The following is a 16,763-nucleotide window of genomic DNA, read 5'->3' on the forward strand; positions in this document are numbered from 1 at the left end:
CAGAGAAGCAGAACAAGCCACAGCTTCCTCACCTCGCCACTTCCTCAGCTGATCCTGTTTCCTCAGACTGGAAGCCTCTGAGTCCTCATTCAGAATGGCTCTCAGCTGAACTGCTGCTCCAAAGCCTGAAAGCATAACCAACTCTAATTCCTGGTCCTCACACCTTATATACCTTTCTGCTTTCTGACATCACTTCCTGGATTAAAGGCATGAGTCACCATGCCTGGCTATTTCCAGTGTGGCCTTGAACTCACAGAGATCCATGCCTCCAGAAGGCTAGGATTAAAGGTATGAGTGCCACCATTTTCTGGCCTCTATATCTAGCAGCTGTTCTGTTCTCTGATCCCAGATAAGTTTATTAGGGTGCACAATATTTTGGGGAACACAATACCACCACAGTCCTGGAGTTCAACAAGTAGAACATGCTATCTGGCCAGGGAACCCCAACAATCTGCCTATCTCCACGTTCCTCAGTGACGGGATTATAAACATACACCATCACTCTGGAATTTTTTTTTTTTAATGTAGGGTATGCCTGGGTGGTGGTGGCACATCTTTAATCCCAGTACTTAGGAGGCAGAAGCGGGCAGTTCTCTGTAAGTTTGAGGCCAGCCTGATCTACAGAGCTAGTTCCTGGATAGTCAGGGCCACACAAAGAATAGCAAATAAATAAATAAATAAATAAATAAATAAATAAATAAATAATAGGTTCTAGACATTGAACCCAAGTCCTCACGTCTCAAGGCAAGCACTAACCAAGAATTATCACCCCTGCCCTGAAATTCATTTTCGAAAGGATCTAAACTCCCAAAGTATCACACAGTTCTCTGCCCTAAGTGTCGGGTTCCTGAAAGCAGGTCTTCTTCCTGTTTTCAAGTGTAGGCAAAGCACAGTCAGTGACATGAAAAGATCCCTAACAGTGAATGCAAGCCAAACCTATGATAACCCTGCTGCCTGCTTAGGATCTTTAGTGCACTTATATCACCAACCCACCAGCTCTAAGAAGCCTACTTACTCTCTGGGTCTTGCCTCAGGGCTGATGGGTGGAATATTAAGAGTTGGTTGGGCATCTGAAGGGTTAAAGAGATTGCTGACTCTAGGAAGAGAACATGTTTAAGGCTAAATGTCAAGCCAACTCAGAAAAACCATCCCAAGCTCATGGATCGATGTCCTACCTCCATGCTGGTTGCCTGAAAGCTTTCATATAGGTCCCTATAATTGATTGTGACCTTTAGACAGCTCTTCTCGTGGGGACAATACTTGGGTGTGCAATTAGGAAGCAAGTTGGACTGCAGAGGCCATTCCTCTCCTCGATTTGGGCATCGGGACCAGCAGCCTGGAGGTGGACATTGCTAACCACAGTTCCCCACCATGGGCTTAATGGAGGCCTTATTCCCCACCCCACCCCACCCCATGCAACTACAGCAGAGCTCAACCTGGATTACACACCTTATGAAGGGACCTTTATGGTATTGTTGCACTTGCTTCCTGATGCAGAGGAAGACTTCATTTCCAATGTTTCTGGGTGTCTTACGGCTCCTTTGATAAGTTGAGAGCAGCATTTCTGCTCTAAAGAAGGTGTACCCGTCTTCATTCTCCATGGAGCAAAGATAAATGGCTTCTTGTCACCAGTCCTCTCAAGAGGAGCTCACGCAAGGCTGGAGGCTTGTGAGACACACCTGTATCTTCACTCTGGCATTCAAGAGCTATCCGAAGAGATGGTGAAGCTAGGTCTGCGTCTCTGCTCTTCCTTGCATGAGAGCATGCTCAAGCAATGTACACGGTAGGACACTGCTGACAGTCACAGACCCTGTCATGCTTGAGAGTCTCTTCAGGCTCTCATGATTTCTTCTAGCCCGTTGTTTTCCATATACCAATAACCTGCTGCCCACCTCCGGGATGTTCTCAGGAGCTGTCGATTGCTAGTGTTTGGGAAATAAGATTAAAATGTAAAAGAAATCCCTCACCAGACTAGAAAAACATTCCCACAAAAATAAGGAATAAAAGAAAACAGTTTTATGTCTATGCAAGTGTTAAGCTGGAATGTGGGGCGCATCTCAGGCTATCAGCTAAGAGACAGAAAAACTGAAAGAGAGTGCACTCAGGTGGATAAATCACGCCACCTCTGTCCTCTCAAGACCCACAGTAACCAGCCCTCAAGGGAGAGGTGTAAACACAGCCACTTGTCAAGCATGGTCCATCCGAAGATCCCCTGGCAACTGCATTCCAACATGTTTTATCGAGTTCACTTTTACTTAATTATTTTTATGTTGGTGCACCATGTGTGTGCAGTGCCTATGGAGGCCAGAAGGAGGCGACAGATCCTCAGGAACTGGAGTTCCAGATGGTTGTGAGCTGCTATGTGGGTACTGGGAATCAAAGCCAGGTCCTCCAGAAGAGCAGCAAGTACTCTTAACTATGGAGCCACTTCTCCAGCAACACTCCCCCAACACACACACACACACACACACACACACACACACACACACACACACACACAGTTTTTTACAGAGGAAGGGCACATTTATCCTATCTTTAAGACAACAGCTGGTTTTGCAATCTGGAGTGAGGTGCTGGAAAAATTTGGTTCTTGCCCTATTATCCATTCTTGGTGAAGAAATGCCTAAGACATGATCCCAGCATCTTCATGAAAGGAAATCCCAGGTCATAAAGCTAGCAAGAGGCATAATTAGCTTCTAAAGTAATTGCACGTACACGCACACACACACAGTAAAGCTTTACAATTAGGAATTCTCTAGAGCAGCTGCTCTATGAAAAGGGAGGAAGTATCTCTTCACTTACAGGGAGAACAAAGTCTCATTTTTAAATGGTTTTTACTGCACTTAATACCTGCATGGATAGTTGTTTACTATTTTAATGCAGTTTGCTACCTTTTAAATATAACTCCATCCTAAGCGTCCATCTTCAAAATAATAGGTTTGGTGTATTGAAGGTATTTTTAACTTAGAATAGAGCTGTCATCATCAAAGAACAAATCCCGCAGAGACACACAGACCAGTCTTCAAACAGCAGAGTCCAGAAAAGAGGGGGCTCTGCTCCATGCCCAGGCAGCTCCTCACAGAATCCCAGAGGAATAGCATACTTCCACTGATGGCTCTTGCCAATGGGGAGTCCCAACAGTGCAAGCCATGCTCCTCCAGACCCTGCTCAAAAAGGAAAGAGGTTCTGGTGGGTCCTACAGAACCCCCCAAAAGAAATAGCCAACTTTGAAGTTGGTACTGGAGGATCCTACCACCAGGAACTGCAGCCCTGGGGTCTGCAAACAGGAGGCCAACCAGAAGGTTTACAAACAGGAGGCCAGCCCCAAGGTTTTCAAGCAGGTGGCCAGCCCTGGGGTCCACAAACAGATGGCCAGCCCCAAGATCTGCAAATAGGAGGCCAGCCCCAAGGTCTACAAACAGATGGCTAGCCCTGGGTTCTATAAGCAGGTGACTAGCCTCAAGGTCTGTGAACAGGTGGCCAGCCCTGGGTTCTATAAGCAGGTGACCAACCTCAAGGTCTGCAAACAGGTGGCTGCCACCTTGGTTCTCTTAGAACATCTCCAAATCTGACAATAGAGTGGAAGAACCCAGGTTCTCAAGACCTCCTTGCAGATATCCTCGGTAGAAGGGTCTGGAGACCAGGACAAGGCCTTGTCCCTCACCTGTTGGTAACTGCAGCCAGGTGACCATGACTCTTCAAAAGCTACCAAGAATTAAACAAGGGCAGAGAGGAGACAATATTGTCTCCTGTCACCTGACCTATCCTAAGGTTCCTATTGATGTGCAGAGTCACTGACCACAACATTTTTTTTTCTTTTCTTTTCTTTTTCTTTTTTTGGTTTTCTAGACAGAGTTTCTCTGTGTAGCTTTGCGCCTTTCCTGGAACTCACTCTGTAGACCAGGCTGGCCTCGAACTCACAGAGATCTGCCTGTCTCTGCCTCCCCGAGTGCTGGGATTAAAGGCATGCACCACCACCGCCAAGCTAGTAATTCTTATAAAGGAAAACATTTAATTGGGGCTCACTTACAGTTCAGAGGTTAAGTCCATTATCATCATGGTGAGGAGCATGGCAGCACACAGGTAGACGTGGTGCTGGGGCAGTGGCTAAGAGCTCTACATCTGGATCCTAAGGCAGCAGGAAAAGAGAAAGTGATACTGAGTCTGACTTGAGCATCTGAAACCTCAAATCCCACCTCTAGTGATGTACTTCCTCTAATGGAGGCCACACCTACTCCAACAAGGCCACACCTCCTATTAGCACCACCTCCTGAGTCTATGGGGGCCACTTTCATTAGACCATCACATGACCCAAATGTGGATGTTCCAGCTCAGTCCAGGAAGCCTGTCTCCCAATTACTTTCACATTCTCCCTCTGCCACCAGGCTCTTCTGTGAATGGAGGATGGTATCATCATCAACAGCTCATTCCCTGTGAAGAAAGGAACATTATTATCTTGCTGCTGTAATAGAACAATATTGTTTTATTTTCATGCCACCCATATTTTATAAGCAAAGAGATTAAAACTATATTTCCTTTTTGTTTGTTTGTTTTTGTTGTTCTTGTTTTTTGTTTTTCGAGACAGGGTTTCTCTGTGTAGCTTTGCACCTTGCTTGGAACTCACTTGGTAGCCCAGGCTGGCCTCGAACTCACAGAGATCCGCCTGGCTCTGCCTCCCGAGTGCTGGGATTAGAGGTGTGCGCCACCACCGCCCGACTTAAAACTATATTTCCATGTGCAGTGATGAGATAAGCTCCCTGTGAGATATTTTTTATCAGAGTTTTATAAACAGAGCCAGCATAGTGGTGCACACCGATCATCCCACCACTCAGGAGGGGGAAGCAGGAGGATCAGGTGTTCAAAGCCAGCCTGGACTACATGAGACCCTGTCTCTAAGAGCAACAAGAACAAAGTACTACAAGTAAACAAAAAAGCAGGTCATTGCACCGAGGTAGAGTACCCATAATACAGACAATAAGAAAGTTCTAGAGTAGCTGGAGTTAGAGGGAGGCCATGCTTCACCTGTCCCAGTGCCTTAAACAGAAATGATCCGCCAGTATTTCTTGAGGCCTTGCCTGCTTGGCACCCTGTCGGTGTATCTCCAAGCTTGTAAAACGGAAGCTCAAGAGTGCCAGGGCTCACAGCTGGGACTCTGCAATTAGATCCACGAAGGATGGAGAAAAGGAGGAAAGGGTGGAATGCAGCTTAATCTATGTAGTTGGCCATCACCAGCTCTGGTTTTAGCTGACATAGACCAGACCCTTGGATGGTAACTCAGGCTGAAATCACAGCCATGGGAAGAGAGGACAGAGAAAGGGTACAGCCACATTCTCACTCACGAGTTAAAAAATAAAATAAAATAAAAGGCTATCGCTTTAGTATCAGTAAATGTGACGGAGGGTGACAAAATGCCTTTCTGTCTCTGCTGGCAAAGGGTTCACAAGGAGATGGCAGATGGGTGTGCAGGAGCAGGCTGGAGACAGCAGGGCCATTGCACAGAGAGGTTCACAGACGCGTTTGCTCAGGGAACCAGCAGGGAAAAGACGGAGAGAGACGGGGGAGGAAAAGAAAGGGAGATGGAGAGATGGGGGAGACACAGAAAGGGAAAGTGAAGGAGAGAAACAGAGGGAGACCGTGAGGGGGAGAAAAGTGAGGGAGGAGAGATGAGAGAGAGACATGAAGATGGAGGGAGAGATGAGAGGGAAAGATACTGAGGGACAGGAAGAGAGAGAGAGAGAGTGAGAGAGACAGAGAGACAGAGAGACAGAAAGAGACAGAGACAGAGAGAGACAGACAGAGAGACAGAGAGAGACAGACAGAGAGACAGAGAGAGACAGAGACAGAGAGACACAGAGAGAGACAGAGACAGAGAGAGAGACAGAGAGAGACAGAGAGAGAGACAGAGAGAGACAGAGAGAGACAGAGAGACAGAGAGAGATCCATCTCCCTGTCTCATCCAGAGCTGCAGAGGAGCTGGTCATTAGCAGACTATTAGTGCTCACCAACCCACCCCCCAGACAGACACACACACACACACACACACACACACACACACACACACACACACACGCTTCTGTGTCTCTTCACATGCCCATCCCTGGACTGTCTAATGGAGCTGAGCACTGACATTTACCGAGGGCCGGGAGACAGAAGACACTAATGATATCTTGTTAGTTCAACATCATTTTCATGCAGATTGCAAATCAGGCTGCACTCATCCCAGGAGCCAAAGCGAAAGGCTTTTCTTAAGAGTTACTCTGCAAATGCCTTAGTTCATGGAAACCAAAACAAGCTAGAGATCTTTCCCCCTGCCAACCTTGACACTGGACAGACCTACCATGAACCCCGCCGCAGCCTTGCCTCTCATGCACATGGTCTCTAAAAGCCAAGTAAACCTGAAACGCAACACTGGACAGCCCCAAGATTATTAATCCTGTTTCCTAAGGAGAAGTCGAACACAAACTCAAAATAGCTCAGAAGTAGCTGGAAGCAACCTAGCCTAGAAATAAATGGGTCCTTCGCAGCCCTTGCTTAGAACAAATAACCTCTGCCTACAAATGCCAACTATGTACTCGTTAGTAGCCAAATTCATGTGTTCAATAAAATGCAGGTTTGAATCAGGGTCTGGAAGCACACTGGATAACATGGGGCAGTGGCATCTTTTCCCCTTTAAACCTAACATCAGCCTTGGAGACAAATAAAAACATGCTTTTGTTCAGAGGACCAAATCAATGTCTGCTTGAAACAGGGTACATGTTTAGACTGAGTCTTTCACCCATATTTAAATCAGAATTTTCATATATATATATATATGTGTGTGTGTGTGTGTGTGTGTGTGTGTGTGTGTGTGTGTATGTGTGTATGTGCGTGTGTGTATATATATGTATGTGTGTATGTGCGTGTGTGTATATATATGTATGTGTGTATGTGCGTGTGTGTATATATATGTATGTGTGTATGTGCGTGTGTGTATGTGTGTGTATGTGTGTGTATGTGTGTATGTGTGTGTGTATGTGTGTGTGTATATATGTATGTGTGTATGTGTGTGTGTATGTGTGTGTGTGTTTTAATCAAATCTACGCCCATTTCTCTCCACTCCCTTTACTCCTGTCTCTCCCTCCCAGCATCAATGATTTATTGAAATCCACTGAGTCCCCTTACTGCTGCCTGTCTGTGCATGGGTGTAGGATTACGTGGAAGGTTCTAGTTACACTACCAGGAGCGCAAAGGATCCGAAAAAATCTCACCCAGTTATGAACCCTGTGAGCTCCAATAATGATCAAGCTAGGAAGATATGCCTATTACTATAACAGTATATGAACGGTGTGGCAATAACCACTTTTTTCTTGGACTTTTAAAAAGCCCTTTCCACAAGACAGAACTCATGTCTAGGACCGTTAACTGGGCCAAAACCACGTTACTGGCTAGGCCGTAGGTTCTAGGCAAAAACCTAATACCGTTATTCTGGTTAAAAACTCAGTATAGGGTTGGGGCTTTAGCTTAGTGGTAGAACACTTGCCTAGCAAGCGCAAGGCCCTGGATTTGGTCCTCAGCTTAAAAAAACAAGCACAAAACAACTCAGTATATCACATGTACAAATGCAACTTCCTTTTTCCAGAATTGGATCGTATTATTACATGCAAGATTGGCCCTTTCTTTCTATTGAGGCAAATACCCACCGGTTAAAGAGTGGTCTCTTTCTTCATTCACCTTTCTGGCTAATATTGTATGGAAGGCTATGATTTTGGAGGATGCTTGTATAATTTATCTAATTACTTCTACAAGGGAAGAGTTAAAAGGCATGATGTATGGAGTGAATGGCTCTTACATAAATGGAGTCTCATGTCCCAAACCCTGAGGTGCTGGCAAAGTTAGGTTTGCCTGAGATGTTGCCCTGATGCACCAGGCAGGCCAAATCTTTGCTCCACTGAGTCATACCAACAGAAGTAATTTCAAGTCCCATTAAATAACTATTCATCTTTGCTTGGTCATGTGCCTATGAATGACTGGGTCTGCTTCAAGAGTTCTGTGTACACAAGCCAGATGCAACCTTCTAGTTATGGCAAAGATTTTGAAGCTTGTGTTAAAAAAAGTATCCTGTGGCAAAGAGTGATGTCAACCCTGATAGTTTAACTTTGATCAAGATACAAAGCTATTAGAGTATTCAATTACCCAAATGTGACAACGTTACAAGGCAATGTTCCCCAGTCTGGCATATTAATCTACTTGACATTCAACACATTAGGCTGTGTTTTTATAGAGTGATAGCCATTTCAGAAGGCCAGAGCTTCTGCCTTCCAGCCTGGCACTCTGTATGCCCTGACCGCTTCCATTAATGTGCTTATTATTGATATAAAAGAGACACATTTAAATGTCTCAAGGAAAAAAGTACGTGGGGCTTTCAGGAGAGTTAGCTCAAGGTCAAAGATGTGTACATGATGATAAATCTGCCTTCCTTTTTATTCCATTCTGAATAGATGGATTTTAGATGTTGGTAAAATTACCTCATCTTCAGTTAAAACCTCAACCCAAAGCTGCTTCCCCTTTAAGTGGGCTCCCTCCTTTAACCAGCTTTGAAAAAACACAGAAGCAAGCCCAAGGCTCCTGCCACAGGCCTCCCCACAGACACCTGCAATCTCATAGGTCACACACCACACACCTGAAGCTTCTGTCTCACCAATAATTGGTTAAACAGCTTCCAGGTGTGAGGCACAGTGAGGTGAGCTTTGTGTAAATTATCACATTAGCATCGTAATAAAGGTAGGGACCAGCAAACCTTAAGAGTCTCACAGACAACACTTGGTTTGTTCCATTGAACACGCAGGCCATGTGACTCCTCTTGCCCTCCCTACTTAACTCATTAACACTTCATCAAGTTACTTTTCCCCAAATCAAACAGGCTTGTGTGTATTTTCGCATGTGTTTCATGTGTACCTGTATGCACATGCTTGTGGAGGTCACAAGACAACCCCAAGTGTTAGTCATCAGAAAGATCATCCATTTTATTGAAACAAGGTCTCTCACTGGCTGGGAACTTTTCAATGACTCTAGACTGGCTGGCCAGCATGCTCAAGGGAATTCTCCTGTCTCTGCCTTCCAAGCTCTAGAATTACAAACACATGCCACCATGCTCAACTTTTTCATAAGAGTTTGGGGGCATCCAACTCAGCTACCTGTGCCTACACCACAAACACTGTACCAAGGAAGCCATCTCCCTAAGTGCCCAAACAAGCTTCTAAACCCTAGAACTAACAAACAAAGCCTGAGTAGGTACCCACGTCAATATCATCTGCCATGGCAGTGAGCCACAAGAGGTGCCAAACAGTCAGTCCTCAGATGTGGCATCTTTACCCACCACCCTGGTACAGCTGCATGAGAAAGAGTCCAGTGAACTATGTCCATGACAGACGGTAGGCAGTTATCTGAGGCCATTAAGTTATACTGGGTGTGTGTGCATATAACACTAATATACTGATTTTCCCACTGAAGGACATTATGCAGAGTTGCTTTGCCAAATATTGGAGAGAGAACAAGTTCAGACTTCTGGAGCTCAGTTGCCTTTATCACCACAGGTATAACTCTCAGTGCCCTTGTCTTTACCAAATGTGCTAGAACATTCTGTCTCAAATGCACATAGTATACCTTCAAAGCCATCGGCCACGAAGCATTCAGTATACACAGGCAGATAAGGAGTGCACATTTGTGGAATTCTTTTTCTAAGATTTATTTTCGTGTGTGTGTGTGTGTGTGTGTGTGTGTGTGTGTGTGTGTGTGTGTGTGTTATCTACATAACTCAAGTGTGCAGTTCCCACAGGGGCCAAAAGAGGGCATCAGACCCAGTGGAACTGTAGTTTGGTAGGCGTGAGCCACCTGATGATGGTGCTAGGAACCAAACTCAGGTCCTGTGGAAGAGAAACAAGCCATCTCTGCAGTACCGTGTGTGTGTGTGTGTGTGTGTGTGTGTGTGTGTTGAAGTATCAACATTTTGATCCATCCTTCTAGTTTCTAATTAATGTGCATCACAATTTATTCACGGAGAAACCTAAAAGTCTATTCAGGAATACTGACAGTGGGCAAGAACAACACAAACACCATCTTCCATCAACCTTCAACTAGCTACATTATTTAAATTAATTTGGGAAACAGATTTGATCTTGAGAGCAAAAGATTGATTTTCTCCATGGTATAAACACAGAGCCCCTCCAGTAGTCATACAGGGCGAACATACAATGTACAAAGAATGGGGATTGCAACCAATATTTGCTACAAACCCAGCAACTGCCACTTTTGCTTCTGTGATGTTGGGAATGTTTTCTTTTTCTATAAAGCACAACTTTATTGAATTTAATTCACATGAATTAAGTGTTTAATTCAGTGGGTTGGAGTCTATGTGCAGATTTTCACACCCATAACTGTGATAGCATTGGGAAGGGGGGCATACTTTAAAAAGTGGCAGCTGTTTCTCCTTCCCTTTGGATATCAGACCTTTGAAGTAATGAACCCCCTAAATTAAAATTTTCTCAGGAATCCCATGCTTGAAAAGCTGGATTCTGGTGCCAATCAAAGGGGACTTTGTCTCCCAGGAAAAGTATCTACATGATTCTGACAATTTGTCAGCCAACTTTAGAGGACAGACTATGATCAGGACCTTGACCAGGACTGTTTAATTATGAATGCTTGCATCTTCTATTTAAACCTAAACCTCACGTCAGAACCCTCAAATACAGACTTGGGGCTCACAAGACCCTTTGTATTTGTTCCTTTTCCCATTGTGGATGGCCATGTTGAATAAATCTCTGTTTGCTGCTTTTCAGTATTACTTGTATCTAATAGGCTTGTTAAAGGTGCATGCCCAAACTCAGCTTATTGGGACTTCCAGAACACATATTTTCACCTTAAAAACTCCAGTAACAACATTACCAGTTGCTTATTATTTTCATAACTTCTAAAAGAGACTATACTTAGCAGCTATCAATTCCCACTTTTCATGACTCTCCCCTCAATCCCTAGAACAACCAATCTACTTTCTTTATGGATTTATAATTTTGAGGGGTTTTGTTTATGAGAGATCACATGGTATTTAAAGTGACATGCCTGGCTTAGGGGTTGAATAATATTCCATCATATTGATATACCACAGTGTGTTTACCCATTTGGGCTGTTTCCACTTTGATCTGTTAGTAATACTGCCACTAGAATAATTTATATGCAAGTTTTATATAAAAGCACATATCCAGTTCTATCAGGCATGTTTCAAGGGGTAAAATTGATTCTCGCTCTCTCTATGTCTCTGTTCTCCCATGTATCCATGGGCAGGATAAAATACCTACTTTATGAGGTCGTTGTGAAGATTCAGTGAATTCAATCTAACAAAAAAACAACTTGTTTTTCAAGACCATAAACGTTGAATCATTTCTCTTCCCATCATAGCTTGGTTGGCATTTCTTCACTCTCCTTCATAGACTGGTGCACAAGCACTACATTGGTTATTGATTGCTTAGAATTCTGAGCTTCTTGGCTCTGAGCTTACTTTTCTTTTTCTTTTTCTTTTTTTTTTCTTAAATAGAAGCCTCTTTATTCTACCTATTCTTGGCTAGAAGTTCTTATCTTTTTCTACTCAACACAAATGTCTTCTTGGTGGCATCTTCTCTGATCCCCTATAAAAAACAAATTCCTTCCTTGCCCATTGGCACAGCTTCCCTGTTATTTCTGCCATGACTCCATAAGAGATACCAACAACCACTTCACCTGTTAATATCCACACACCCCCAGCGCACCTAAACAGTTGGACATAGTACCTACAATGTTCTTACTTTGATCTCCTTTATCAGGGACTTTATGTTCACTTTATGCCCAATAAATACTATTGAATAAGAAAATTGGCAAATTAAAATAATTTGGGGTAATAATACTTTATTAGATATAATTTTCTTAATTTCAACAATTATTTTATATTTAGTTTTGGTCTTGATTCTAATTTTACCTCTAATGAGTATATGAAGGTATTTTGACAAATCTACTTTGATATTCTGATAGATCAGTGCATAGATCCAGATGATACACACACACACACACACACACACACACACACACACACACACACACACACTTTTAGTGTTTTAAGAAGAAGTGAAAAGGAGTAAAAATCTAAGATGGTATAACACCGGAGCTGTTGATCCAGGGACAGTTAGTTCTGGGAAACATAGATTCACAGGACCTTGAGGAAGTTTCAGATGCAAGTCCTGTATTAGGTTCTGCAAAATAAATAAGAAACCTACATTGCTTAAGTTCAGCTTGTCCCAAGCTTGTCTCTGTGGCTCTAACCACACTGGTCCTCACCAGCAACTGAACCCTAAAAAATATGAGTATCTGAGGAAATTCTGTGATATATAACATCTAACAAAAACTTTCTGTGCATAAAAATGTTAGATTTGGGTGCTGGGAAGCTCTGTGATTAAGAGCACTTGGTGCTCTTGCAGAAGACTCCAGCTCTCATGTCATTCATCTCAGACCATCTATAACTCAAACTCCAGAGGGCATCTGTCCCATATTTCCAGCATGCACTGGCAACTATATGTATGTGCATACACACCACACACACACACACACACACACACACACACACACACACAAATATATGATATAATTATTGTTAAAAATTCAAACAGCATTGAAGCATTTGTGGTAGAAAATAAAATAAACTTCTCACTCACGTGCCATTGTCCTTACTCCAGGATCACAGTGGCAAGCATGTCTTTCCCTACCTCCAATAATCAAATTTTAACTGCAAAAATAGTAGTTGCAGAATGGGCCTCTTTACAGCCCACCCCTTGTTTGAGTCTGCCCATTCTGAAATATCGCTCCATCATCACGGAATTCAGGATCACCCCTCTGGCTATCTCTTTTCCTGCTTTTGTTTTTCATCAGAACCAAGTCACTGCCTATCATTCTAGTTATGTTTAATTAATAGCTGTAATTACTAAACTTTATAAAATAGGAGGTTCATGAGGGCAGACTTTACCATATGGTCAGCTCCCCTATCCCTAGCACTTTAAGATGGCCAGTGTTGGGGAACAATTTCCTCAAAGTTGAAACACTTTATCATGGAGGGAAGCTCCTTAAGAATCAGGAAGTGAACAACTCACAAGTCTCAGGAAGTGCCTAAAACTGACCAAATGCACAAGGCCCTCCATCTCCAAGGCTATTCAGCAACAAGGACTACTAAGGAGACTTGAACCAGGAAAACTGCTTAGATGAGAGTCCTGAAAGAGACTCTTGACTGTCAAGTACTTCAAATAGTAAAGAGCTTCAGATTTCTTGAGTATTTACCCATTCTGTGGTAGGTTTTTGGCAATACAGCTATCTTTGAGTCCTCTATTCTTCTGTAAGTAACTCCTCCACTCATATACCTGTCAGAAGCCTAATAAAGTCATTAGTTCACCAAGCTGGACTTTGGTGATAGCATAACTTTAGTCAGTTGCCAGTTTCCTATCTGGTGTGACACTTGTTCACATCTCCCCAGGAATAGTGCCACACAACAGCCAGATGCAATGAACCCTGAAACCATATCTGCTGGAGGACCAGGTAGTAAACCATTTGAATGCTAGTTTACACTCTCTTTCCCTCTTTGTTCTGTCACCCATTGCGACAGATGCTATAAGTGACTCTGGACAAATCCTCCTGCTGCTATGTCTGGTCATGATGTCAGGGCGCAGCTAAGCATGGCTGTAGATTTGTATAACCAAGACACCTCTGGAAGCTTGGAACTGCTCAAGAGTTTTCAAATCGCCTCCCATATCATCAGAGGCCAGCTCCAGAATCAGAAGAGCACTAAGAACCAGGGGAGGAGGCTGGAGAGATGTCTCAGTAGTTAAGAGCACTGGCTGCTCTACCAAAGGACAAGGGTTAAATTTCCAGCGCCCACATGGTGGCTCACAATCAGCTGTAACTCCAGTTTCAGGGGATCTGATGCCTCTTCTGGCTTCCAAAGGCACTGAATATATACATACAAAACATTTGTGCATATAAAATTTAAAACATGAGCAGAAAATTCTGCACACTATATTTGTGAGGGTTGATTGTAAGAAGGAATGTATCAACACAAGCCTAGGGTCAATTTCATGGAAATCAATGAAATGACACTGGCAGAAAAACTAATGTTCCCTGTGCCCCCTTACCACCATTACCTCTACCCCAAGAGAAAAGATAGAAAGGAATGGAGTCCCTACCCAGGGTTTGATGTGAAAGGGTTGCTGGGGACCCTGCAATAGACATACACACTTGCATCCCACATCTCCTTCTACAGGTGCACTTGCTTCAAGGGACATTGCATGGCTTTCTGGAGACAACAGTCCAGGCCAACCCCCTCCTAGAGGTCCTGGTGTAAATGTTTTGCTCCAGTGACGGGGATGGAGCACTAGCCAACATGTCAATAGGTCTTGAAAACCAGAGAGACAAATAAAAGAGGACCTGAAGTCAGACAGAGATGGAGAGCACAAGTTATGAAATTTTTGAGCTCATTTTTAGCATCTACAAACTTCCCCATAAACTCTGTCCCAGGTGGCTGGGCAAACACTTGAGCCTTGAAATGAAATCTTGGAGTTATCCCGTCACTCACACAGACTAAACCCATCCTGAATTGTGTAATAAACTTTAGCCTTTGGCACTTTATGATTTTGAGACTCATATTGCCCTACTTGTTTTATAGTTTATCTTCTAAGCTATTTGTGTTTTCTTTATATTTTTTGTGTCAACTTTTTGAAAAAGAAGCATTACATAAACCTCACAGTGAGGGGACAGTGTGTGTACTGTGGTTTTATTATATGTAAATAAGAATTAAACTCTGTTTCATGTTTTTTATTTTCTGCACTATTTCCTAGAGTGCTATTTTGGATAAAATGTATATATACTATCTTATTTGGTGGAAAATACCATTGTTTTGTGGCTACCCCCAGAAAGCTATAATTACACAATTATCATTCTTACAAAAATATTTTCAAAATCTTTTTTATGTGTATTTATTTTAAATTTCCAATGTGGACAGGGGGCACAAGGCAAGAAAATGAGTATAAATAATTTACAGGCCCAGAGAAGGCTCAATGTGCATTCTCTCCTGATTCCTTCTACTCCAAAATGAATATGTAAATCTATATTTATAGATCTGCATGCATGTGTTTATGGATGAATGTCTAAGTGCCTGTCAGCATATGTGGAATATCAGTGTGTACATATCTACACAAATAAATACACATACATATTGGTAACCATATCCTCCAATGTTTCCTTTATTTTCTTCACAGAACATGATGAGCGTCTTAATTTCTCTTTGCTTTCGAACAATTCTCCAAACCTGAGGGTCTTGAGAAAACAAGAACAACAAGGAATTATTGACAGCATACTTCATGGGTTTCATTATCCTAAATGCTTCTTGAATGACTCTGCCCCCTGCTTGTCTATTGTTTAACTAGTTTTAAGTGATGCATGCCTTAATGAAAGATGCTTGGAGGAAGGACAGGTGTGACAGACGTGGTGGCTGTACTGGCTCTACAGAGGGGCTGCTGAAGGTACATAGGAGACATTCGCAGGGGATTCAAGATTTCCAAACAAATCTTGTGCTTCTCTATGCAGCATAAGATTCCATAGAAGTATCAAACTAGATTGCAAAAAAGCAAAACAAAAGAGAAAAAAAAAAGAGACTTTAACTAATTAGAAAAGTTCTACATTCAAATAGTGTAGGGAAAAGGGACTGGATAAAGAAATCAAACCTGACCCTGGAGCCCAGAACTGGGGAAAGATGGCTCAGATAAGGCTAGTGAAAGAAACACAGTTTGGTTCAAATCAGAGCTATCTCTGCCCCTGATCAACCAACTTATGAAACCAACCAATCACAGATTAGCACCCTGGGCCTGGGCTCAGTGAGATCAGAGCCATTTCTGCCCCTGGCCAACTGACTTGTGAAACCAACCTATCACAGAGGAGGGCAATAGAATCCTGGCCCTGGGGCCCAGGACCAAGGAAAGAAACACAGCCTGGGTTTGGGAACTGAGCCATTGAGAAATGAACACTTTATCCCCAAACCCAGGACCAAGGAAATATGCCAAAATAGCACTCTTGGCTCCTAGAATCAGAGTCAGTGAAAGAAATGTGTCCTGGCCTTAGAGGTAGTGTCAAAAAGCCAAGAAAGGCCAGTGAAAGAAAAACAGTTTGGCCCTGAAATCAGGGCCACCTCTGTCCCTAGCCCACAAAACTGGCCAATCCCTGGGCAGAAATAAAACTAACCAGTCACTGGTTGACTCCACCCACAACACATCCTATGTAAACCTCCCTGCCTGGTCAGTTGTGAGCTGTTCTCTCCACCCTGGTAGAGGCAGCTACTCTCCTGGACTCCTTCCCAAATAAATCTCTTTCTCAGAAGAGTTTTGAGTATGAAGATCTTCATTCAGTGGCGTAGAGAAGATCCTTGCTGAGACTTCCCTCAGTAGACAGAGCAAGGAGGAGCTGAACAGAAGACCCTTGATGAGATGTCCCTCAGTGAACAGAGCAAGGAGGAGCTAAAAGAGCTGAAAAAGTAATGCTTTTCTCCTGAGTCCAGAAGATTGCTACATTTTTGCAATTTCTTAGACCAGAGAAGCAGAGCTCTGCTAACAAGTCCCCTTAAGTGGGGACTTAAGCAAAGCTCAGCTGTAGTGGCTCTCCAAGAGAGGAGCAGGATAGCTATATCCTGTGGGAAGACCATCCCCCTTCACACCAGGTATAGCCTGACT

The sequence above is a fragment of the Onychomys torridus genome, chromosome 22 (assembly GCF_903995425.1).
Source record: "Onychomys torridus chromosome 22, mOncTor1.1, whole genome shotgun sequence".
Lineage (NCBI taxonomy): Eukaryota > Metazoa > Chordata > Mammalia > Rodentia > Cricetidae > Onychomys > Onychomys torridus.